Here is a 20,293-nt window from a genome sequence, read left to right as displayed (position 1 = left end):
GTGGGACTGATCGCGGGATTGTTCGCGGGGCGGATCGAGGGACGTGAGGACGTTCCACTACATCAACCGCGTTCTCTAACGCTTCTGCTGTACGGTCTACAAGGGTACGTAGATCACTCATCCCCTCTCGTAGATGGACATCACCATGATAGGTCTTCGTGCGCGTAGGAAAATTTTTGTTTCCCATGCGACGTTCCCCAACAAGTAGATGCACATTTCCACGACCAATTAAACATGCAATTCACATAACTACAGAAAACATGCAACACCACCAACCAACTTCTTCCTCAAGATGCAGTCTATCTTCCATCGATGGAAGATGAACAGAGAGCGTGCGTGGTGCCGCTTTATATTGAGCAAATTCATCACTATGGGTAAGTCATCTTGCTGTAGGCAGAGTGGATAAAGAAACAGTCAGTGAACCTCAACTAGCAGTAGACAGACTGAATCCAACTCTTAAATCAGAAGAAATGACCAGCATGGCCCATTACCCGGGCTGCAGAAAGGGTGTCTCCTCTAATAGCCTAAAACAACAGTTATAAAATGTTAAAACCTTAATTAAACAACCATAAGAATCTTCAAAAAAAATTGACATTCTACAGCAGTTGGTTAATCTGGAGGCATAAATCACAGAAAATGCAAAATACAAGTATTGTACAAATTATTGGATACAATAAGATAATTACTTTGAGCAAAGGATCGCCGGTGCCTAGGTTGCAGGCGTCACTGGAGAAGTCGAGCACGGTGATGCAGTCGGTCTGGCCCCCGAGGGTGTTGAGGTCGAGTGGTGGTGCTTCTTGGCTGCCTCCTGGAAGAAAACACACAGTAGAGCTGAGACCACACTCACTTCACATTCCAATATATGTCTATGGAACTATGCATGTATAGATTCCAATAGAAAGTGCAGGAATGGATGCTCTCCTACAATACACTCCGAATCTAATCGGCGCAGGACAAACAAGACAAAAGACGACTATGATGGAGCAGGTGATTAACATTTAACAATAGCAGCAAACGTGTGGACTTGATCGATTACTACTGCACGATAAAACCTCTAAGACATGCAGATGAACAAATTCACACAAGTAATCATATATAAATGGAAAAATAAAATATAGGACCTCTGCATCTGCACGTACGGCGCTAGATCCATCTCGTTTTCACACAAGTATTCATATATCAGTAACAATACATTGTTGAAATGCTTTGCAGCAAATAATCTTGACCACTAAACTGAAAGTCATATGTGGAGGTTAATAGGCTGAAGTGTACCGATGCCACATTGTGATCACTTGGTGGTGAACTTGTGATACGTATCTAAGGCATAGGCTAGACTAGCTTCACCAAATTCAGTTAAGCATCTAAGCTTATGAAAGGTATTTTTTGAAAAGCAGTAGACTATATGTAGCTAGCAGAGGAAAACTCCAATTTTTGCTGGTTCTTTCTCTATAATATTTGTAATCACAATCACTTGGTGATAATTTGTGGTAAATCGCCTGTAAGCAATGCTAGAGAGGATAAAAAGGACCAAGGCATCTACACATGCACGCAACCAAAACTATGTCTAAGGTATTTATTTTAATGAACTCATTCATCATTTGTTCAAAATTAAACAAGTCTTACTGCACCTTAGTAGACTAACAATAATTCGAACATGTATGAAATATCATAGTGGGAAAACAAAGCAACATCACAGTTGGAAAAGAAGTCGACTACTTGCTTGAAGAAACAAGAGAAAGAAATGAAACACCCGCAAAAAAAGAGAGAAAAAAAAGAAAGAAATGAAGATACACTCCGAGAGATATTAGATAATTATTTTATTGTTACAGTGATGCAAGACGACAATACTTTCAACATCGGTCACTACCAGTTTCAGGTGAAATCTACTGAATGTATGACCAACAAAGATGCTGGCTCCGATACCATTACACAACGTAACACATCCAAACCCAGCTGGACAACCCTGTTCTTCTACTATGGTATCAAGCAGCACAACACAACACAGACCAGTTTGCTTGGAACAACACCATCAACAGAGTTTGGTCGAGGAACAAATGAAAAGCTATTATCACATTACTATGAGGTATAACAATTACCTTCTTTTATGCAGTACGAATGATTAGAAACACATCTTCACTCCTCTTTCCTAATTGAGACTACACAAAATATGTAGATTATAACTGAAAAAGACCATATAGCTCACAGATACCGGGGAGCAAAGCAAAGGGGGAGGTATATATATACATACCTCAAGAGAACTGCGATGGTGCTTTCCTGTCCGCCTGGCAGTCCCTCCAGAGACCAAGAACAATAGCTGGGATCATAACGCAAGCTGTCGCATGCATACCAAATATCCCCACATCCTCCATTACAGAACAGACCATTTCCCCCCTGAAATGGTAGGATGAAAATGAAGTGATGAACACACATGGAAGTAAGCTACTACTACTACTACTACTACTACTACACATAAGGACAACCTGAACTATGAAATTAATTACTTAACATAACATATATGGCAACTTAACTAGAACATGCTGATAACACTTGCCTATGTACTGTTGCACTGCAATTTCGATGGGAATAAAGGTAACAGGGAGTTAATTTGCATGATACCTTCTTGAATCCTGAAGTGGACCCAGATACAACTGCAATCACGTAGGCGACGCACACCAACAGGACGACAAGCGCGAGGAAAACAAGGAAGCTGTAGACGCAGACCTTGAAACCCCCTACATGAGCTCCTGGAGGAAGAGGAAGGGGGCGGAGCCCTCGCCCTAGGCGCGACCCGCCACGACCTATGCAGCCGAGGCCGCGGAGGTGACCCACGCAGTGGCGAAGAACAGGCAGGCGAGGGCTCCCGCCGGGACGCAGAGAAAGCGCACGAGCACGAGCATCGGCGTGAGGGCGAAGCGCACCAGCACCAACATCGGGGCGAGGGCTAAGCGCACGAGCGCCAGCGCCACGACGACGATCCACGCCGACGGGTGCGGTGTCGGCGGGGAGGGCAGCGCCGCGTCGGCGACTGCCATCGGTACGGAAAACCCTGGTTGGGACGCGCAGCGAGGGGCGGCCCATGCCAGGATCCCCGCAATGGCTCTACCCCGGTTGCATAGGGAAGCGATGCGAATCAGGAGGAGAGGCAAAGTGGAGGGAGCTGGAGGAGGTCGCGGCGGCGGGGTGAGGTGAGCGAGGGGAGGGAGGTCCGGCGCGGTCGGTGGTGGAGAAGGGGCGCCGTGGGTGAGATAGCGAGGGGGGCTTTCCCTCGTGGATGGGGTGGCGGCGTGGGGTGGACTGGGAGTGAGATTGTGGGTGGATTTAGGGTTAGATGGGGTTAAATACCCCCGGTTAGGTGGGCTGGATGGGGCCGGCCTAGTTTGGGCCAAGGGGCGTTTCTTTCCTACTTTTTATTATTTGTTTCTGTTTTTATTTTATTATTTAAAAGCTTTAGTTTTATTTTATTTTAGCGCAATAAAACACCTTAAAATTAATAGTTTCTAAAAAAAATTCTCCTAGGTAATATCCGACACATCCGAACATTTTTATTTTGACATTCAAAAACTTTTATCGCTTGAATTTATTTTGAAATTCAAATTCGAACCGTTTGAACTAACGAGAGATCAACAATAGAAATCATGGTGACGTGGCAACACTAGTGTGGAATCACTGTAACTTAATTACATAAGTTACTATAACAACAGTTGAGGATGTCACGCCGACCTCTACCGAGCCCTCCATCGAGTGTGGACGCCTCATATTGGATATAGTGGGGTAATCCGTGGGAAGAGTTATCATTGGTTGGAAGCATCTACGATTTAGCAGGAAGCGGGCCACATTTATGGTATAGTTTGCTGATCCCATTACTAAAGGGTATCTATTTAATCAGAGAAACACCAAAAATATTCTAGTATTCAACCACTAGCAAGGAACGGATATGATGATGGCATAATTTTCATCAACTATAAAGCAATATAAAATGTAGTTGCTTCACAAATTAAAAATATTACCAGAAACAAAGATTGGACGATGAGCTCACATGGATTGTTAGATGGGGCTAAAATTTTATGGAGAACTATGTTTTGGGCACATAGAAGATGTGGAAAAAATTCAATTCATTAGGATATTCCTATCTAGTACTTCCTTCACAAAGTTGTTAGCTGAACATAAACTTTGGAAATTTGCTGAGAAATATTTACTAGGCAAATGGTTACGGAAGTTTTCATGAGGCAATGATTTGGATAGAAAAGGGTGCCCAAAAATTTTTAGGGTAATCAAAGAAATATAAATAGCACTTTCTTCACAAAGTGCTATTCTGAACAAAATAGGAAAATGAATATTGCTGAATTATTTTCGAACTATGGAAGGAAGGGTTTTAAAATATTTGAGGAATACATGATCCAAAGTATTTATGAGAATTTTTCGAGAATTTTTGGAATGACATAATAGGAGGTTGCTTCACAAAGTAGGATGAGGTGGGATAGAATGGACCCACGAGTGACATGTCAACATAGTTAGAACATGTTACAACATTTTTATAATCGTCTTAAAAGTTATGACGATCTCATTTTATGCGGTTACGACGTTTTTGACTCACATCGTCGTAATTTATATGTAGATTTGATCCCCTCAAACGGCTTACGACAATATCGTATGAAATCATCATAGATTTATGACGAATTCATCAACGACATCTTAAAGAACGTCATGTATGAGCATATTTCTCATAGTGAAATCAGCCCCTCACGAAGCAATGCATAGACCGGGGTTTAAGCTTCTGTCACTCCAGCAACCCATCATCTAGTTACTACTCCCCAATGCCTTCCTCTAGGCCCAAATATGGTGAAGTGTTATGTAGTCGACGTTCACATAACACCACTAGAGGAAAAACAACATACAGCATATCAAAATACCGAACGAATATCAAATTCACATGACTATTATTAACATGACTTATCCCATGTCCTCAGGAACAAAAGTAACTACTCATAAGACATAATCAAAATCATGACCAGAGGTGTAATGAATAGCATCAAGGATCTGAACATAAACTCTTCCACCAAATAATTCAACTAGCATCAACTACAAAGAGTAATCAACACTACTAGCAACCTTACAAGTACCTCGGAGTTGCGAGACGAAGATTGGTTACAAGAGATGAACAAGGGATGGGAGAGGAGATGGTGCTGATGAAGATGTTGATGAACATGCCTCCCCTCCGACGAGAGGAGTGTTGGTGATGACGATGGCGACGATTTCCCCCTCCGGGAGGGAAGTTTCCCCGCAGGATCGTCCTGCCGGAGCTCTAGATTGGATCTGCTCAAGTTCCGCCTCGTGGCGGCGGCGAAACCACGAAAAAGCTCCCTCTTGATTTTTTCCAGACCAGGATGCTTCATATAGAAAAAGAGGGGGGCTAGTGGGACTTCAGGCAGCCCACAAGCTTGCCCACCGCCACCAGGGGTGGTGGTGGCGGAGTGGGGGCTTCTGGGACCCTGGTGGCCCCCCTCCGGTAGTTCTTTCGCCCAGTATTTTTTAATATATTACAGAAAAAATCCACGTAAATTTTCAGGGCATTTGGAGATGTGCAGAATAGTGGACTAGGATTTGCTCCTTTTCCAGTACAGAATTCCAGCTGCCTGAATTCTCCCTCTTCAAACAATCCTTGCAAAATAAGAGAGAAAAGGCATAAATATGGTACGACAAGTAATATAACAGCCCAAAAAGCAATAAATATCAACATGAAAGCATGATGCAAAATGGACGTATCAGCCCCTCCTTCAAGGAGGAGAGGTTCGGCCGAATCTAAGGGAGAGTCCTCCTCCCACAAGGGAGGTGGACTCCCTTTGGAGGACTCTTCCTCCTTTCCTTTTAAACTTTCTTGCCTTATCCCTCCACTCCTAGTCGCACGGGCCTTTATGGTTGGTTTTGGCGAGCCCATCAGGGGCTGGTTTGCCTTCTCTCATATCCCATGAAGCCTTTGAGTCATCACACCCCTCTCGGTGGTCCCCTAGTACCCTCCCGGCACTCCCGGTACACTACTTATGAGCCCGAAACTTTTCTGGTGACCAAAATAGGACTTCCTATGTAATCCCTCTGTAAACTAATATAAGAGTGTTTAGATAACTAAAATAGTGATCTAAACGCTCTTATATTAGTTTACGGAGGGAGTACCATTCTTTACCTCCGGACCATTCCGGAGCTCCTCTTGACGTCCAAGATCTCATCCGCGATTCTGGACAACCTTCGGTCACCAACATACATAACTCAATACTACCGAAACGTCATCGAACCTTAAGTGTGCAGACCTTGCGGGTTCGAGAACTATGTAGACATGACCTGACACACTCTCCGGTCAATGATTAATAGCGGAACCTGGATGCCCATATTGGCTCCTACATATTGTACGAAGATCGCTATCGGTTGAACCTCTATGTCAAGGATTTAGTAAATCCCGTAAGCCGTTCCCTTTGTCCTTCGGTATGTTACTTGCCCGGGATTCGATTGTCGGTATATCTATACCTAGTTCAATCCTGTTACCGACAAGTCTCTTTACTCATTCCGCAATACAAGATCCCGTGACTAACTCCTTAGTCACATTGCTTGCAAGGCTTATTGTGATGTTGTATTACCGAGTGGGCCCTGAGATACCTCTGCGTCACACAGAGTAACAAATACCAGTCTTGATCCATGCCAACTTAATAGACACCCTCGAAGATACCGGTAGAACATCTTTATAGTCACCCAATTACGTTGCGACGTTTGATACACATAAGGTACTCCTCCGGTGTGAGTTGCATGATATCATGGTCATAGGAATAGACACTTGACATGCAGAAAACAATAGCAATAATCTAACACGAGCATATGCTACGTTCATAGTTTGGGTTTTGTCCATCACATCATTCTCCTAATGATGTGATCCCATTATCAAGTGACAACACTTGTCTATGGCCAGGAAACCTTGACCATGTTTGATCAACGAGCTAGTCAACTAGAGGCTCACTAGGGACAGTGTGTCGTATATGTATACACACATGTATTTGAGTTTCCCGTCAATACAATTCTAGCAAGGATAGTAATTAAACAATTAACATGAACAAGGAAATATAATAATAACCAGTTTATTATTGCCTCTAGGGCATATTTCCAACAGTCTCCCACTTGCAATAGAGTCAATAATTGCAACGACTAAGCTGCGGCCCTTTCCTTATTTGGGGGTGAGGCCTCAAAAGGGGAAAGGGGCACATCTATGTGTTTCGCAAACGGGATAATCATCACGATACATAATGAAAGATTAACAAGTAGGGCACACACTTGCCATCTGTTAAGAATATATCATATAGCTTACAGACCTAAACATAAAATAGATGATCTAACACATCCTATATGCTAGCCCACGATCATGACCACGGCCTCAGTCCTCCAGATAGTTCATATATAGACGGCCAGAGTCCTCATTGAACTCCCACTTCAGCTGGTTGTCATCAGGATCTCCCGCATCAGGCGTACCTGTACCTGTTGGGGTTTGTAGTAATCTATGAGCCATGGGGACTCAACAATCTAATGACCTTGGTAATAAATCTAGTCAAGTTATTAGGTGAGGAAGGTTTAGTGTATGGGTTTCGAACAACCTAAGCATATATGATGGCTAACTTACGATGACGAGAGTAATTATATGGTGGTCTACGCGAGCGGTCAAAGACTAGATTGATCACTAGTGATCCTGAACACCTACCTACGTCAAACATAGCCCCACTGTGTTCTCGATCGACGAGCGATCTCCGAAGGAGACAGTCACGGTTACGCACACAGTTGGCAGTTTTATTAGAGTTACTTCAAGTTATCTAGAACCGGATGTTAACAAAATATCCATATTTGCCACATAACCGCGGGCACGGCTTTCCGAAAGATTAAACCCTGCAGGGGTGCTCCAACTAGTCCATCACAAACTGCCACGGGCCGCAAAGTAATCCTCTATCACGAAACTTGTGATCTCGTCGGATTCCTTCGTGGAAAATCTCAACTTTGAGGAGACCCAAAGTTTCACCGGAATCCCTATACGCAAGATATATCGCTAAGGTAAGACAAATCTGGCAAGACCTCCCGACGTGTTGACGATCCCGATAGGAGCCGCGTATCTCGTTCTCAAGACACGACGGATAAGCGACACGTATAGTGGCCTGATAGAAATCACTCAAGTTGCCCTGATTTGGCCCCGCACAGTGCTCTAATTTGGACCAACACTCATGAGGAGCACTGGCCCGGGTTGTTGATTAAATCCTCGGGGTAGCTATTCCCAATGCAAATTATTATTCGGTGATTAGCAGATTAAAAACAATGTTGGGTCGTGCCAGACGAGCCTTAATACTACACAATTTATCAAGGGGGTCCCCATAACAACCCCGAACGTGTTAGGAGCGATCAGTTATGGAATCAAACACTGGTAACCGAAACTAAGGCGACAACAATGGAACAAATCACCCGGCAAAAGACTAGGCCTTCCGTTATTTACCAAGTATATAGGTGCATTAATTAAATAGAAGTTTAAACATAATGATATCAAAATATTCATGTTATCACCTGAGACAGCTGGCACCTGCAACTAGCAAAGCTACTCATTAGAGGTTGAGCAAGCCTATTTAGCCAAACAACATTTGCTAGGAGAGGGAGGTGTTTGGGTTCATGGCAAAGACAGGTGGCATTACATCAAGTGGTAGGCAGCGAGCATGTATCGAAGAAAACGTGATTCTAAGCATAACAAAGCTAGATACGGTATCAAGGTCACGGTCATCTTGCCTGTGATGTCTTCAGCTTGGAACTGCTCTTGATCTTCCTGCACGTACTCTCCAGAATCCACGTACTCGCTCTCCGATCCCGATGCTACCCAAGATGAGATAACAGCCAATGAACACCAACACAACATAATGCAACAAGCATTATGATGCATGTGTGAAGAAGGAACCATGCATCACTATTCTAGTCACTTTCATATGCATTAGTTGAGTTAATTGAATTCTGGACAGAACCTCATATTAAGTTATCTTGGCATGCATGAATATGGCATGAACATGTGCATCACAAGAAAAGATGCAAAAACATATAAAGATCGTAGAGAACGGAGTTACGAATCAACCGGAAACTACAAAACAAGATATGGAGACCTATAGTTGAAATCAGCCACAAACACACTCCAATGGCACTTCCCCTGGTGTTACCAGGTTGCCACATGATCAAGCAACAAAATATAAGTGGGGTGGTGCATGGGAACACACAACACCATCAACAATTCCCATACAAGCTTCAAATCAACACAAACATGCAATCTATTTTCAACAGCAACATATCAGTTTGACCACAATATTTAAAGTAGCTACAACCATCTAAATGAATCAAGCAAGATATGAGGCAAAAGCCATCCAAAAGCTCTACAACCCTATGCAAGAAGCTAATGCAAAGGAATCACCCATGAGAAAATCTATAGGCACTAACTTGGACAAAATATCACAGATTCTGGGACTTGGTGAAAATCACAGATTTTCACCAGCTGCTTATGCTCTGAAGCATTTTGGCAGCCTCCAAAACGATATCTACAGGAAGTGAATAAGCATGAAATTTAACAGGGAGCTAGCCAATCATAAAATCTCACAAACTTTAGTTTGTTGCATGGGCTGATTCCCAACACAGGAGCTAATTCATCCAAGACAAGAGGGGAAGAAAATAACATCAGATTCTCAGACTTAGTGAAAATCACAAGGTTTCACAAATCTGTCAGTTTCAGCCAAGTGTCAACTTTGACAAGGCACAATAGGTGCATACAAATACCTAAGAACAAAACAAAGACCCCATGCTATAGAGGGGTTCAACCACTACCACTACATCAAGGATTAATCCTCAAAGGGTCAAGGCACCACCTAATACAAAGCACTAAACATGGCATCATGACAGAAAATGACAGTTTTATGAAGTTGCTCTATAGTGAAATCTGATTGCACCAATGAATTCCTAGGATGTTTCTACCCCAAAATTATATATAATACATTGGTACTTGCATGTAACATCAAGGCACAAAGCTAGCTCGAAAATATCACCTAGAATCCAATAAGCTAAAAATGAATAACATCACATGTAAACTAACACATATTGCATCATCTACACCTACACATGCACACTCACAAGCACCATACACCACAACACCACTCCATAGTGGCAAGCATGAGGGGCTAGGCCCTCTTGGACAAGTGCATATGCACACATACTCACACACACACATGCATGAGGACACACACACATACATGTGCTCTCTCTCTCACACACACACTACAAGAATAGGCGCAACATGAGGGTAGGCCCTCTTGCACATGTGCATGTGCACCCCCATGCACACACACACTCACATGTGTGCACACATTCACTCATGTGCACACACACACATACACACTATCATGAACATACACATGCACTCATGTGCTCACACATGCACTCTAGGCCTTAAAAGAAATAAAACACCCCTGGTTTTAAAAGAAACAAAACAGCAAAAGCAGCAAAAGAAAAGAAAAGGAAACAATGAAACAAATGAAAAACAAAAATGGGGAGGCCCTGGGTTTCGAACCCACAACCTCCTGCACCACTACACAGTTGCACCACTGGGCTACCACTTCGGCTCTTGACAGAGAAGAGGAAGGAAGCAGGCTAACTTCTCTGCGCTGCGGTGCTACTAGCGAAAAAACACAAATACGAAAAAGGGGCCTGCGGGGGGTCGAATCCGCGACGCGCTGCTCGTGCCCAAGCTCTGTTTCCACTGCGCTACTCGTTCGAAACTTAACAGAGAGGGGTGAGATGCTCTTTTGAGCAACCCCCTCTGCTCCTACTTCACACACCCACGACGGCCGAAACAGGGGTGGTTCCCCGGCGACGCTCCGGCGATCTAGACTGAACGGCGGCTACGTTGCGGGACGTGGGAGGAATGGGGAACCCATTCCTGTGGCTAACCCACGCGGAGGGACCCTATGACGGCGGCTTGATGCGGCTGCGCAACTGACCATGCAGAACAATGACGGCGGCGCAACTCCGGCACCACGAGCGGACAGGCACACGGGAGAGGGGGAGGAGACGTCGAAGGCTCACCCTATGACACGAAGAGGAGGACGAGCGGCTCGACGGAAAGGAAGAAGAGGTGACGCGGCGCTGACCCTCTGCTCCTTGCGCCCGAGTCGACTACGGTGAGGAGGGGCCGACAGAGGAAGGGATCCCCCTTCCTAGTGCCGGGAATGGAGCGAGGGAGTATCTAGCATCCTCCCTGCATGCTCGGATTCCACGGGGACGCGCCGGCGACGAGGGGAGGGACGACGGCGACGAGCGGCTCCCTCTCTGAACTACTTGTTCTCTCTAAATCTCACTGGAGCCTTACCTGCAGAGGAGAGGGAGAGAGATGGAAACGAGGTGGCGGCAGGGAGAGGAACCCTAGGACACGACCCGTACTTCGAGGGATTAAATAGGCGCTGGGGGAATGGCCTCGACGTCCGTGAAGCTACAGCGTCGGGAGCTCTCTCTCACACGGCGACGCTCTCTCTGACGGAAAGGAGGGGGGAAAGGGACGACGTCACGGGAAGAAGAGGAACACCGAGCGGGCTTCTACGCAAGCAAAGAAGAAAAGGGCAAGGCCTAGGTAGGAGGAGGGAGCCATCCCACCTGGGTCTCTCTGAAATAAGAAACAAAAGGGCTTTTTTATTTTAAAATAAACCTCACATCAAAACAAAATACCCAGGGCAACACAGGGTTTTGAAAATAAAAATAAGAACACCTGGGGCATGAGGAAATTATGCCCTATTTAAATAAAATACAAAACTGATTTTTTGGCAACTAAATGATATCTAAAAACAGTAATTAACAAGGATGTTTTATTAAAACCCCAAATGAATAAAGCTTTAAAAACAACAAGTCCATTACCCTCCTCATCACAAGATAATACACCAAATGTTTAACATTTTTAAAACAGGTTCTAGGAAGGTTTGACACACAAGTTAAATAAATACAAAGGGGGAGAAGGTTTGACATAGAGTGAAAGCAATGTGTTTGCCAGCATTGTTTTTGGAAACCTCCACATCACCACACTCACCACAAGCATAGCTAGCAACACCAACAAGAATGAAACAAAGCAAAAGAAAAGAATGATGCTATGATGCAAAGATGATGACTTCATAACATTCAAAACATGGTTCCAAAGAAGGGAAGGATCCCAATATGGCAAGGATTACATCTGGGCCATTACAAACTCTCGCACACTACAAGAAGATCTCGACCCGAGATCTAGGACTGAAAGAACTTTGGAAATTCGGAACGGAGGTGATGCTCGCTCTCCCAAGTGGCCTCTTTATCGGAATGATGTGACCATTGCACCTTGAGAAACTTGATTGACTTATTGCGGGTCTTGCCCCGAGTCATCTCAAGAACTGCAACTGGATGCTCACGGTAGGATAGGTTGGGTTGAAGGTCGATATCCTGAAGATCAACTGTGCGCTCGGGAGTCTTGAAGCATCTCCGTAGCTGAGAGACATGGAACACGTCATGCACATTTGCGAAGTTTGAAAGGAGTTCTAATTGATATGCAAGGTCGCCTCTCTTGCCAACAACTCCGAAAGGCCCAACAAAACGAGCAGCAAGCTTCCCTTTAATGCCAAAACGTTGAGTGCCCTTCATAGGAGACACTTTAAGATAGAGGAAGTCATCGAGCTGATAAGCCACGTCATGATGCTTGCTATCGTAGTAGCTCTTCTGACGGGACTGCGCTGCTTTGAGCTTATCCCGGATGACACGACACATCTCTTCAGCTTCTTCAATCATGTCATTCCCAAGAATCTGACGCTCGGCAGTCTCTAACCAGTTGAGCGGGGTACGACACTTCCTGCCATAGAGAATTTCAAACGGAGCTTTGCCTGAACTTGCCTGATAGCTGTTGTTATAAGAAAACTCAGCAAACGGTAGGCAGTCTTCCCACTTCATGCCAAAGGAAATGACATAGGCTCTTAGCATATCCTCGAGGACCTGATTGACTATCTCAACTTGTCCACTAGTCTGAGGATGAAAGGTTGTGCTGAATCGAATCTTAGTACCCATCGCAGACTGAAATGAGTCTCAGAACTAGGAAGTAAAGATGCTTCCTCGATCCGAAGAAATCAGCATTGGAACACCATGCAATGAGACTACCCTTGACGTATACAGCTCTGCAAGCTGAGCTGTCGAGATAGACTCCTTGACTGGAAGGAAATGAGCTACTTTGCTCAACTTGTCGATGATGACAAAGATGGCACCGTTACCCTTCTTGGAGTTTGGAAACCCGGTGACAAAATCCATCTCAATATGGTCGAACTTCCACTCGGGAATGGGCAATGGATGCAAACGACCTGCTGGACGTTGATGCTTTGCTTTCACTCTTCGACATACATCACATTCATTTACGAACTGAGCAATTTCACGCTTCATACGAGTCCACGAGAAGGTCTGTTTCAAATCCTGATACATCTTGGAACTTCCTGGATGTATCGAGAGAAGAGAGTTATGAGCTTCTTCCATGATAACCTTTCTGAGATCCCCTTTCGGAACGACAAGGCGATCCTCAAAGAACAACATATCTCTCGCATCAACACTGAAGCACTTATATTTGGGAACTCCCTTTGCCAAGCCAATCCTAACTTTCTTCACCATTGCATCAAGAAGTTGAGCTTGTCGGACCTGGTCTTCCAAGGTAGGAGAAATCTGATGATTAGCAAGAAATCCCTGAGGTACTAACTGAAGGTTGAGCTTTCTGAAAGATTCACAAAGATCAGGCTGGAGAGGCTTCAGAATGAGACTGTTGCAGTAAGCCTTCCTGCTCAAGGCATCTGCGACCACATTAGCTTTGCCTGGAGTGTACGCAATGCTCAGATTAAAATCTTGGAGCATTTCCACCCAACGAGTTTGCCAAATATTAAGGTTAGGTTGGGTGAAGATGTACTTGAGACTCTTGTGATCGGTGAACACTTCAACCTTTCTTTCCAACAAGATGTGTCTCCAAGTCATCAGAGCATGTACCATTGCCGCCAACTCAAGATCATGAGTGGGGTAATTCTTCTCACTTGGCTTCAAGTGCCTCGAGGTATAAGCTACCACTTTCTTGTCTTGCATCAACACTGCACCTTGAAGAGAGGCGTTGCAGAACACTTGATAAGGTTTGGAGTCATCAGGAGGAACCAAGACTAGAGTAGAAGTGAGCTTCTCTTTGAGTGTGTCGAAAGCCAACTCACACTCTATAGACCAGACATACTTCACACCCTTCTGAAGAAGACTTGAGAGAGGCTTAGCAATCTTGGAGAAATTATCAATGAATCTTCTACAATAGCTTGCAAGCCCGAGAAAGCTTTGAAGCTGCTTCACATTTTGCGGAGGTTCCCACTCAACAATGGCCTGCACCTTCGTCGGATCAACTTTGATGCCCTCGCCAGAGATGATGTGCCCAAGGTAGACAACTTCTTTCAACCAGAACTCACATTTGGAAAACTTAGCGTAGAACTTATGCTCTCTTAGCTTATCAAACACAAGCCTGAGATGTTCTTCATGCTCTTCCTCAGCTTCCGAAAAGACCAGAATATCATCAAGATACAACAAGACGAATTCATTCTTCAATGGGGCGAAGATATAATTCATCATCCGACAGAAGGTTGGTGGAGCATTGACTAGACCGAAAGACATCACCGTGTACTCATACGAGCCAAAGCTTGTTCTGAATGCAGTATTTGGAATGTCCTCTTCGCGAATGCGAATCTGATGATAACCCATCATGAGAAAAAGCTTCGAAAAGATCTTAGGCCCTTTCAATTGCTCAAACAACTCATTGATGTTAGTAAGTGGATACTTGTTTTTGATCGTCTTCTTATTCAATGGACGTAGTCGACACAGAGTCGTTCCGTACCATCCTTCTTCGTGACGAAAAGAACTCCACAGCCCCAAGGAGATGAGGTTGGTATGATCAGACCCAGAAGCTCTTGCTCATCAAGTTGTTTCTTTAGCTCCTTCAACTCTTCTAGACCTAGTTTGTACGGCCGTTTGCACACAAGCTCAGTACCCGGTTCCAGCTCAATTACGAACTCAAGTGCTCGGTGCACAGGCATTCCTAGCAGTTCTTCCGGAAAACATCTTCATACTCGCAGACCACGGGGACTTGCGAAATTGGAGATATCTCACCCTTCTCATTCAAGGAAAACAGACGAACCGTGTCATCACGCGCTGCGAAGATAATCACGTCCTTCGAAGAATGAGTTAGCTTCACTTCTTTAGCTTCACAATCAATAACCGCCTTGTTCATAGCCAACCAATCCATTCCAAGGATCAAATCAATATCAGAGTTGCCAAGGACAATAGGAGAAGCCAGAAAGGCATAATCACCCATCTTGACAGTGACATCCTGAACCACTTTGTTGGCGCTCATAAGAGTGACGGGTGAAACCACACGCAAAGCTTTGCTCAAATACTCAGAATCAAAATCATGCTCGGAAAAGAACAATCTAGACATGAATGAATGAGAAGCACGAGAATCAAACATGACCTTTGTAGGAATATCATTAACGAGGAGATTACCCATAATCACGTTTGAGGAGTTGTTTGCTTCAGCTGCATTCACCATATTGACTCTCGCAGACCTGGGGTTGAACTTCACTACAACATTGCTTGGAGGCTTCCCTGGCGGAGGAGGCGGAAGACGTAGCTGAGAGGTGCACTTGTTGGCATAGTGACCCTTCTGCCCACACTTGTGACAAGTAACATATGTCGGCTGACGAAACTGCACCTGAGGATTCCCTTGCTTCTGCTGGTGAAACCTCTGCTGGAAAGCTGGGTTGGTGGGTGGGAAGAACCACGACCACCTGATTGCTTGAACTGCTGAGTCTGCCAAGGAGGAGGAGGAGACACCTAGTACTTCTGCTGCTTCGGAACCACCTGACTTGAGGGCGACGAACTGGACTCTCTAAAACGCTTCCTCGAATTCTCCACCCTGAGCAAAGCTGCCTCAGCCCTCAGACAAAAGTTATAGAACTTATCAAACTCAACAGGATCATGCAAGGCAAGGGCCAGCTGCAAGTCCTCTCCCAGACCACCTCTGAACTGATAGATCTTGCTCTTCTGATCTGGAATGTCCTGCAAACCATATCGAGCCAGCTCATGGAACTTGACGTTGTACTTTTACATAGAGGAACCACCTTGCTTCAAGCGTTTGAACTTCTCACGCATCTCTTCCACAAAGCTAGACGGGATATAGTGAGACCTGAAATCTCTATAGAACTCATCCCAACTGATCAATCTGCCACCCCTGGAGTCCTTCAACTACTGCCACCAAACTGCTGCCTGCCCCTTGAGCTGAAACGTTGCAAACTTGACGAAGTCCTCTAGACGAACATTGCTGCACTCAAGTGTTTGTTCATGTCCCGAATCGAGTCCTCAACGTCAAACGGCTGATCACACGACGTGAAGGTCTTCGGCTGGTTCGCCATTAATTGATTTTGAGATGCAAACTGATTACCACCATGGTTGAAATTGCCCTGCTGCTGATTGGTCCTCTCTTGCAACAACTGGATTAACATCTGGGTGTTTGCATTTGTTGCAGCCATCACCGCTTGCCAAGCCTCTGCAGGAGGAGGCGGCGGCAGAGGTGGAGGCGGAGGAGGTGGTGGTGGACCATCAGCACCTTCGCGACCCAAATTCTGGCGAGTTGGTGGAGCCATCCCGAAGACGGACAACACATCGGCTGAGAGAATAACATTCAAGGTAAAGATGAATAAAAAAGGCAGGAATATCTGAACAAGAATATTTAGCAATTGCACTCGAACAAAAAGTAAGAATGCTTCCTCAAAGTGAGTGCCGACAAAATCTGATTAGAGACCACTTGCAAACCAAGTATGAGCTAGAACTGCTCGGAACAAACGTATGACAGAGATTCCATCCGATATCTTCATGGATATGATCGCACGGGCTCCAACTTACAGTAGCCATCCTGTGCAAGGCAGTGCACACGACTTATGAAGTGTCCCCGAGTCGTAGCACGCTACAAGGACTCTTTAGACACAACGAGAACCACTGTAAGATGACCGTGAACAAACGTACCCACTAAATGTCGAATCCCAACCTCACATCATGCATCTGTAGGAAGATTGTCCTACAAGTCACTACTTGATATCCCACCTATGAATTCCCGAAATATCTGGTCATGCAATCTGGTACACGGATACAAGGAGTAATAAGTCACACAACTCCTATACTAACCCGTCCAGTGTATCACATCTGTCAACACATAACCAGAATCTCGGACCTTCGTCTACTACAGACCCTCGTAATCACAACGATACAAAGTGTGGCGATACATCCGGAACTCTCTGCACCATAATTGGGGAAGCCGGACTCCTCTCGTCACAACTAGTATTAAAGCAATTACGAACATCCTCCGTCCTGAGATACTAAGAAATCTGAATGGTGGCGATGTGCACAAGAATCCCCTAGAATTCAACTCCCCGGAAGAAATCAAGTCAGACAGGAGGCACCAAGACAGAACTCCGTCACATCAATATCATATAAATTTCAAAATACCCGCGTGATCCTAAAAAAATTTGAGCGAGAAGAGGAGTAGAATTAAGATTTCCTAAGTCGAGAACCTCACCAGAGCATAGAAGAGGAGAAAAAAGAAACCTACTGTTCGATATAACTAAGACTCAAAACATTTTACTAGACTCGACTCAGCCAAGTTCGATCACACAAAGGCTCCTATGGTCGTAAGGCTTTGATACCAACTTGCAACGACTAAGATGCGGTCCTTTCCTTATTTGGGGGCGAGGCCTCAAAAGGGGAAAGGGGCGCATCTATGCGTTTCGCAAACGGGATAATCATCACAATACATAATTAAAGATTAACAAGTAGGGCATACACTTGCCATCTGTTAAGAATATATCATATAGCTTACAGACACACATTATTCAGAGTAGCAGCAGGTCTAGCTACAGACCTAAATAGAAAATAGATGATCTAACACATCCCGTATGCTAGCCCACGATCACCGCCACGGCCTCAGTCCTCCGGATAGTTCACATACACACGGCCAGAGTCCTCATCAAACTCCCAGTTCAGCTGGTTGTCATCAGGATCTCCCGCGTCGGGCGTACCTGTACCTGTTAGGGTTTGTAGTAATTTGTGAGCCACTGGGACTCAACAATCTAATGACCTTGGTAACGAATCTAGTCAAGTTATTAGGTGAGGAAGGTTTAGTATATGGGTTTGCAGCAACCTAAGCATATATGGTGGCTAACTTACGATGACGAGAGTAATTATATGGTGGTCTACGCGAGCGGTCGAATACTAGATTGATCACTAAGTGATCCTGAACACCTACCTACGTCAAAGATAACCCCACCGTGTTCTCGATCGAAGAGAGATCTCCGAAGGAGACAGTCACGGTTACACACACAGTTGGCAGTTTTATTAGAGTTACTTCAAGTTATCTAGAACTGGATGTTAACGAAATATCCATATTTGCCACATAACCGCGGGCACGGCTTTCCGAAAGATTAAACCCTATAGGGGTGCTCCAACTAGTCCATCACAAACTGCCATGGGCCACAAGGTAATCCTCTATCATGAAACTCGTGATCTCATCGGATTCCTTAGAGGAAAAACTCAACTTTGAGGAGACCCAAAGTTTCACCGGAATCCCTATACGCAAGATATATGATAAGGTAAGACAAATCTGGCAAGACCTTTCAACGTGTCGACGATCCCGATAGCATCCACGTATCTCGTTATCAGGACACGACAGATAAGTGATGCGTACAGTGGCCTGGTAGAAATCACTCAAGTTAACCTGAGTTGGCCCCACACAGTGCTCTCGTTTGGACCAACACTCATGAGGAGCACTGGCCCGGGTTGTTGATTAAATCCTCGGGGTAGCTATTCCCTATGCAAATTATTATTAGGTGATTAGAAGATTAAAACCAATGTTGGGTCCTGCCAGACGAGCCTTAACACTACACGATTTATCAAGGGGGTCCCCATAACAACCCCAAACGTGTTAGGAGCGATCAGTTATGGAATCAAACACCGGTAAACGAAACTAAGGCAACAACAAAGGAACAAATAACCCGGAAAAAGGCTAGGCCTTCCGTTTTTTACCAAGTATATAGGTGCATTAATTAAATAGCAGTTTAAAAATAATGATATCAAAATACTCATGTTATCACATGAGACAGCTCGCACCTGCAACTAGCAAAGCTACTCATTAGAGGTTGAGCAAGCCTAGTTAGCCAAACAACATTTGCTAGGAGAGGGAGGTGTTTGGGTTTATGGCAAAGACAGGTGGCATTATATCAAGTGGTAGGCAGCGTGCAGGTATCGAAGGAAACGTGATTCTAAGCATAACAAAGCTAGATACGGTATCAAGGTCACAGTCATCTTGCCTGTGATGTCTTCAGCTTGGAACTGCTCTTGATCTTCCTGCACGTACTCTCCAAAATCCACGTACTCGCTCTCCGATCCCGATGCTACCCAAGATAAGATAACAGCCAATGAACACCAACACAACATAATAAAACAAGCAATATGATGCATGTGTGAAGAAGGAAGCATGCATCACTATTCTAGTCACTTTCATATGCATTAGTTGAGTTAATTAAATTCCAGACAGAACCTCATATTAAGTTATCTTGGCATGCATGAATATGGCATGAACATGTGCATCACGAGAAAATGATGCAAAAACATATAAAGATCGTAGAGAACGGAGTTACGGATCAACCAGAAACTACGAAACAAGATATGGAGACCTACGGTTGAAATCAGCCACAAACACAATCCAATGGCACTCCCCTGGTGTTACCAGGTTGCCACTTGATCAAGCAACAAAATATAAGTGGGGTGGTGCATGGGAACACACCACACCATCAACAATTCCCACACAAGCTTCAAATCAACACAAACGTCAATCTGTTTTCAACAGCAATATAGCAGTTTGACCACAGTATTTAAAGTAGCTACAACCATCAAAATGAATCAAGCAAGTTATGAGGCAAAAGCCATCCAAAAGCTCTACAACCCTGAGATGCACCAATGGATTCCTGGGATGTTTCTACCCCAAAATCATATATAGTACATGGGTACTTGCATGTTACATCAAGGCACAAAGCTAGCTCGAAAATATCACCTAGAATCCAATAAGCTAAAAATGAATAACATCACATGTAAACTAACACATATTGCATCATCTACACCTACACATGCACACTCACAAGCA

General features: G+C 44.6%; 1 pseudogene; it reads right to left on the bottom strand.

Moving 5' to 3' along the window:
• Positions 1-249: 249 nt before the first annotated feature.
• On the bottom strand, positions 250-3,032 carry LOC123405548 (annotated as a pseudogene).
• Between the last annotated feature and the right edge of the window lie 17,261 nt (positions 3,033-20,293).

Source organism: Hordeum vulgare, chromosome 6H (assembly GCF_904849725.1).
Source record: "Hordeum vulgare subsp. vulgare chromosome 6H, MorexV3_pseudomolecules_assembly, whole genome shotgun sequence".
Classification (NCBI taxonomy): Eukaryota; Viridiplantae; Streptophyta; class Magnoliopsida; order Poales; family Poaceae; genus Hordeum; species Hordeum vulgare.
The sequence above is the reverse complement of the archived record's forward strand: the minus strand, read 5'-3'. Positions and strand labels throughout refer to the sequence as shown.